Here is a 7,500-nt window from a genome sequence, read left to right as displayed (position 1 = left end):
ACTTTTATTTTATTTTACTATTTTATATTTTTATTAAAAAATTTCTTGTTTAGTTTCTAAGCAACCACAGTTACGTTTATATGTTTAGTTCTATTGTATTCTATATTTATCGATAATTTAATAAATGTTTTAAAAGACTATTCTGGTTTTCCACGCTCTCTTCAAAAATGTGAGTTCTTTTAATTCTTCCACTTAATTATTCATTTTAAAGTAAACAACTAGTTATACTATACAACTAGTTATATTATTACATTATAATGTATGTGTATTATATACTATCATTTTATAACATAAACATAGTTGAGTTATTAAATTAAACGTCAAATATTTTATTACCTAAAATTAAGTTAATCGTAAAATCTGATGTAGTATGAGATATTCCTTAGAAACTAACTATAAATATTCTTGAAGTAAAACAATACCATCTATAAATAGAACAATGAGAAATAGTAAAACAAACTAAACACAACTGTTTATTTTAACAATATTTTTTATTTAGTTTAATCTAATCTAGTTTACTTAATAAACTTTACTTCTAATTATCATAGTATTTAATATAGAATATAGTTAACAATCTTTTAAACAAAGTCTTAAATAAAGTTACAGGGAGTAATTGTAATTAAAACACCAAAAAAAAAAGGTATTAATAAAAAAAATACTTACATCAAGTTAAAATTTTATAAGGATTAATTTTAAAATATCAAATCGATTGTAAATCAAGTGCAAATAGGTTTTTTAAACAAACCGAAGGGTTTATAAAGGCTTGTAAACGGTTTCAGACGCCTACGACCATACCACACTGAGCACACCCCATCTCGTCCGATCTGGGAAGTTAAGCAGTGTCGGGCGTGGTTAGTACTTAGATGGGTGACCGCTTGGGAATACCACGTGCCGTAGGCTTTTGCTTTTTGAATTCATCTTTTTTGTACTATTTTTCTTTCTGACCTATTTATACTTATTACTCGTTTATTTACATTTTTTTAACGCTTAAAAGAAAAGTAACTTCTAGTTATTAGCAAATAAAAACGTAAGCCAATCAGATAACGTTATTTGCTGTTTAAACCAATTAGAGCGCTAAAAAAGTGGTTTGACCAGTTTGAGATATCGAAAAAATAATTGCACCATCTTGTAGAGTACAATTTTCTGAGTTAAAATTAATACAATTAGTCTTTTATACTAAAACTTAAAAGTTTTTTTGTCCACAAACAAATCACTTGAAAAATCAAACGAAAATAAATTTTGCACTTTTGTATTGTGAGTCATAATAAGTTATTTACTGTTACCAACAGATACTAGCAAAAGCTTCTTAAAGTTTTGTATTAACTTAATGTATTTGTAATAAATTTTACTTAATAGAAACTATTGAATTACGTTTACTTAGTTTACTTTTGTATGTGTATTAAATATATAGCAATTTTGTTTGAACTTAAATAAGGACTATTAAACTATTAAAAGAAAACTATCAAAGTTTACTAACTCAAAAGCTAAATCTTAGTTTTATTGTTATAAACATTTATGTTGTAATTTACTAATAACTAAATGAGTTTATTTCAAACAAAAAGAATTAAATAATGTTATGTTATGTCAAGCCTCCTATATGAGGTATATAGGTATATAAGGTATACAAGCTTATGTTTGAAAGTTATAATAATAAAAATAAAAATAAATATTTAGTTGGTAAAATTTGTATGTTTTAATATGCTTTGAAATTAGAGTTAGTATAGAAGTTTTTTTTTAAGTATAATAAATATAAATATTTAGTTACTAACAATAAACTAAAATACCAATTTTGTAGTTATTACAAAAAAAAAAACAAAAATATTATACAAAAGTTTCATAATTATAAGCTTTGAATAACTTTACTTCATAACTATATTCATGTTTGCATATTTAAATTATAAAAAGTTAGTGTTTTGTGTATTGACTTTATGATTATTTTATTTTAGTAACTGTTAGTTTTATACTTTAATAAAAGAAATATGGTTAACAAGTAAGTTAAAAATGAAAGAAGCATAAAAAAACACACTATTTAACTGCTTATTCAATAGTTTGATTATTTAATTATTTTTCTGTTATATAGTTTAATCGTATTGTATAAAAAATACAGAGGTTTAAAGTAAGTTTGAATAAAAATAAAACAAAACATATAAAAAACAGTTCAAATACATAGTTTTTTTTTTTAATGTTCGCGATGGAGAAAACAATGGAGAAAATTTAATTCTTTAATAATAAGTAGTAATTTAAAAAAAAAATAATACAAATAAAGTTATACAATATATATACAATAGTTTGTCAAACTAGGCAAAAAAGAGTAGGCCACCACTACAATCCAATGTTCCAACTGGAAATTCAATGAGATCGTTACTGTACTTGTGATGAACGTTGATAATCCCAAAGATTGTAAGTCGAAGGCCTTACCCAACCTAACCAGCGCACTGGTTTTCTTACAACTGAATTAATCAACATTTAATATTGAATATAATCATTATTGATAGATAGAGGAATGTTGACAATCAACAACAGATTGTAAGTCAAAGGCATTACTCGACCAAAGTACCCACAACCTAGATTGAACAACATTTATTAGATAGATTTGTTTATTGATAGATAGAGAAATATTGACAATCCACAACAGATTGTAAGTCAAAGGCATTACTCGACCCAAGTACCCACAACCTAGATTGAACAACATTTGTTAGATAGATTTGTTAAATAGATAGATAGTACAGTATAATCTCAAAGAATTTGAAGTTGAACATTGAACAATAGTGGCCACCATTTCAGGCCTGCTGGCAGCTAGATTACAGCCCCCGGCTACGCAGACCTGCAATATTGATGAAAAAAAACAGTATATATATTTCCGAATCTGACTTTGAGTACTTTTTATATATTATTAACAAAGTTTTTTAGGGGTAATATCTGTTTAGTTCTTTAATATATCTTTAAAATAAAACACTAAATTAATAACATAATAATAATAATATTTTGTTTTTAATTCGTTAATAAAGTTATTTAATAATATTATATATTAAATGTATATAATAAGTTTAAGTAATAAAATAAATATAATATAACAAATATATTGTATAATAATAATTTTAAAATTAGTAAAAAATAAATAAACATAGTTGAGTTATCAAATTAAACAAACTAGAACGTCAAGTATTTAATTACTAAAATTAATTTAATTTAAATTCAAATTGACACTGTAATTGACATGTAATTGTAATTGACAAAATTATAAAAATCAACCTATTTATATAGCAAAATATTTCTTTATCTTTGTCGTGGCGTTGGGTCTTTGGTCTTGACAGCTAACTCATAAGCGGAAGGTTGTGAGATCGAGTCCCGCTAGTCGTCACGCAAGACATATACTTGAGAGCCGGAGTTAAATTTCTTTGTCATTTGAATTTGAACGCCTGCTAGACAGGCAATTTTTTTGTTATTTAGTGATTTATTAAAGCAGTTTTGCGTTTTACGTTTTTAGCAGACATGCAGTTTCCACTATGACATTGTTTACGTTAATTAATTGTCTCTCAAAATATATTTATATTATATCACATTAAATGAAAAAATAAGTTAACTATCTTATATTAATTTAAATAACGTTTATATAACCTTTTACTAAATTTTTATAAGTTTAATATTCTTATCAATTATTTTATATATTACTTTTTTAAGGTGTTTAAAACTTTTAGAAGCTGTATGTAATGTCTTTTAGTTTAATAGTTACTGTTAAACTATAAAAAAATATAAACATGGTTGAGTTATCAAATTAAACAAAAAGAACGTCAAGTATAATAATACTAAAATTAATTTAATTAAAAAAAAATCTCAGGTAATCTAAAATGTCAGGAATTATTTAAAAATAAATATAAATTTAAAACTTATTATATTGAAAAGATTGATGAATAATACTCTTGAATGTATGCAATGTTTGTATTTGTAATGCAATAACATAAATGGATAGATCAATGACAAATTGTAAACATATTGTATTATTTTATTTTACGATTTTATTTATTTAATTCAATAATTCAATAAACTTTACTTCTACTTGTCCTGGTCTTAGGTAATTTATAGATAACAATTATTTAAACAAACACTTTTGTACAGTTACAATACAGTTTTAGTACAGTTTGGGAGTAACTGTTGATAAAAAAAAACAAAAAAAAAGGTTAATTCAGGTTAAAATTTTATAAGGAATAATTTTAAAATATCAAATTGATTGTAAATCAAGTGCAAATAGGTTTTTTAAACAAACCGAAGGGTTTATAAAGGCTTGTAAACGCTTTCAAACGCCTACGACCATACCACACTGAGCACACCCCATCTCGTCCGATCTGGGAAGTTAAGCAGTGTCGGGCGTGGTTAGTACTTAGATGGGTGACCGCTTGGGAATACCACGTGCCGTAGGCTTTTGCTTTTTGAATTCATCTTTTTGTACTATTTTTCTTTCTGACCTATTTATACATATTACTCGTTTATTTACATTTCTTTAACGCTTAAAAGAAAAGTAAATTCTAGTTATTAGCAAATAAAAACGTAAGCCAATCAGATAACGTTATTTGCTGTTTAAACCAATTAGAGCGCTAAAAAAGTGGTTTGACCAGTTTGAGATATCGAAAAAATAATGGCACCATCTTGTAGAGTACAATTTTCTGAGTTAAAATTAATACAATTAGTCTTTTATACTAAAACTTAAAAGTTTTTTTGTCCACAAACAAATCACTTGAAAAATCAAACGAAAATAAATTTTGCACTTTTGTATTGTGAGTCATAATAAGTTATTTACTGTTACCAACAGATACTAGCAAAAGCTTTTTAAAGTTTTGTATTAACTTAATGTATTTGTACTTAGTTTAAATTAATAGAGTTTATTTGGTTTACTTTATTATGTGTATTGAATGTGATACAACTAAAACAAAACAAACAAGGAGAGTACTTGAATAGAACCAACACAATTTACAGACCAGTTGTGTACTAAACTTAAAGCAATTCTGAATAGTGAATATGCAGTTATTATTATAAGTTCAAAGTTCACTTTAACTTAATTTAATGTATTTTGTAAATTGGTTTTATTTAATAGATAGTAGTGAATTACTTTATTTAATTTACTTTAGTATGTGTTATATAACTTTATTTAAACAAGAAGCAAAACGGGATTATACTTTCAATAAACTACACAATTTACAGACCAGTTGTGTACTAAATTTAAAGCAATTCTGAATAGTGAATATGCAGTTATTATTATAAGTTCAAAGTTCATTTTTATTTATTTTAATGTATTTTGTAAATTGGTTTTATATAATAGATAGTAGTGAATTACTTTATTTAATTTACTTTAGTATGTGTTGTATAACTTTATTTAAACCAGAAGCAAAACGGATTATACTTTCAATAAACTACACAATTTACAGACCAGTTGTGTACTAAATAAAAAGCTATTGTGAATAGTGAATATGCAATTGTTATTATAAGTTTATAAGTTCACAGTTTACAAAAGCTTAACAATTTAGTTATTATTTTGTTCATATTTGCATATCTAATTTATGAAAGTTAGTGTTATGTGTATTGGCTTTTTAATTTCTTTATTTGTAGAACTGCTAGTTTTATATTCTAAAGAAACATGTTTAAATAAATATGTTTAACAAGTAACTTAAAAATGGAAGAAATATATTGTATATATTGAACTATTTATATTTATTCTAGCTATTTGCTTAGTGTATTTATTAATGTGATTATTTTATTTTGTTGTTTGTCTTATAGTTTAATCGTATTGTGTTGAAATATATATAACAAATACAGAGGTTTAAAGTAAGTTTAAATGAAAATAAAATAAGACATATAGTTGAAATTATAAAATTATAAGTTTAAAAAAATAGTTTTTTTTTTTTTTTCTTTGTTTGTTTGATTGTTTGTTTATTATATAATCGCGACGTTTCATTTTATTACTTTTAAGCATACTAAATATAATAATAGGTATAGTTATAGGAAAAATTCTATTAGTTTCTAATGTAATAAAAAAGTTTATTTCCACAAATAAATAAATACCTGAAAAATCAAATGAAAAATAAATTTCGCACTCTTGTATTGTGAGTCATAATAGGTTATTTACTGTTACCAACAGATACTAGCGAAGGCTTTTTAAAGTTCTATGTTAATTCAATGTATTTGTACTTAGTTTTATTAAAATGACAGTATTTTTAGTTAAGTATGTTTATTTAACGTTGTGTAACTCAAGTAAAACCAGAAGCAAATAAGGAGACTACTTTCAATAAACTACACAAATTAAAAATATATTATTATTTATAAATCAATCGTGTTGTGTTTCAAAATACATTTTTCAAATAATGTTTTACAAGTATTTATCAGTTATTTAGTTTTCTTTTTATAGTTTAGCTGTATTGTTTTATTTATTTGTTATTATTTTTATTTAATTGTTTGCTTATTATATTTATCGCCATGTGCTTAAAAAATAAAACAACTATAAAGGTTTAAAAAGTAAGTTTAAATAAAAATAAAATGAAACATATAAAATAAGTTTATGATTTTTTTATTATTATTATTTTTATTTAATTGTTTGCTTATTATATTTATCGCGATGTGCTTAAAAGAATAGAACAAATACAAAGGTTTAAATTGTAAGTTTTAAATAAAATAAAATGTAACATATAAAATAAGCTTATGTTTGATTTTTTTATTTTATTTTTATTTATTTTTATTTAATTGTTTGTTTATTATATTTATCGCGATCTGCTTAAAAAAATAAAACGAGTATTAAGGTTTGAAAAGGTTATTAAATAAAAATAAAATGAAACATATAAAATAAGCTTATGTTTTTATTTTTATTTTTTTTTTTATTATTATTTTATTCAATTGTTTGTTTATTATATTTATCGCAATGTGCTTAAAACGATAAAACAAATATAAAGATTTAAAAAGTAAGTTTAAATAAAAAATAATACAAATAAAGCTTATTTATAATAAACAAACATATTTAAAACATTATAAAAAGTAGTTTATATATATTATTTTTTATTTATTTCTTTTAAACATATTAAATAAAGTATAAAAAAAGTATTAAAACATTTAAACGTAGCATAAATAAGCTTAAAATATTAAAAAAATTGAAAAGAAACAAAGAAATTTAAAAAAAATCGGGAAAAATCGGCAAAAAAGTTCAACAACAACATTTGAGCATCATACGCGTATGCATTACTTTACACTAGTGAGAGAGACGTGTTTGTGCGTTCGGTCGACTTGGCGAGAAAGCGGGCTTAAAGCATTACTGTTTAGCACCCGAGGCGCGGCTATTGCAGCGGCGGCGAACGTGCTATGTAAACGCATCGGAGCAGCGTATGAAAAACTACAAGCGTCCAGCGGCGGTAGGCTTATAGCTTTGCGAAGTCGTCGAGACGAGTAGCCGACGCAGGCACGGCTCGAGGCGGGTAACTGCAGCAGACAGATGGCGTGTTGCTGCTGACGAGTTAACCGGCA

The 7,500-nt window shown here is 24.5% G+C and overlaps 2 non-coding genes across 2 annotated transcripts; both read left to right on the top strand.

The window, feature by feature from the left end:
• Positions 1–781: 781 nt before the first annotated feature.
• LOC145848842 (5S ribosomal RNA) lies at positions 782–900 on the top strand. The gene has a single exon (XR_014372181.1). It is a non-coding gene; the product is annotated as a 5S ribosomal RNA (ribosomal RNA).
• A 3,400-nt stretch (positions 901–4,300) lies between these two features.
• Positions 4,301–4,419, top strand: LOC145848837 (5S ribosomal RNA). The gene has a single exon (XR_014372176.1). It is a non-coding gene; the product is annotated as a 5S ribosomal RNA (ribosomal RNA).
• The last annotated feature ends 3,081 nt before the right edge of the window (positions 4,420–7,500 follow it).

This window comes from Thalia democratica, unplaced genomic scaffold (genome assembly GCF_965202585.1).
Source record: "Thalia democratica unplaced genomic scaffold, ktThaDemo2.hap1.1 HAP1_SCAFFOLD_1765, whole genome shotgun sequence".
Classification (NCBI taxonomy): domain Eukaryota; kingdom Metazoa; phylum Chordata; class Thaliacea; order Salpida; family Salpidae; genus Thalia; species Thalia democratica.
The sequence above is the reverse complement of the archived record's forward strand: the minus strand, read 5'-3'. Positions and strand labels throughout refer to the sequence as shown.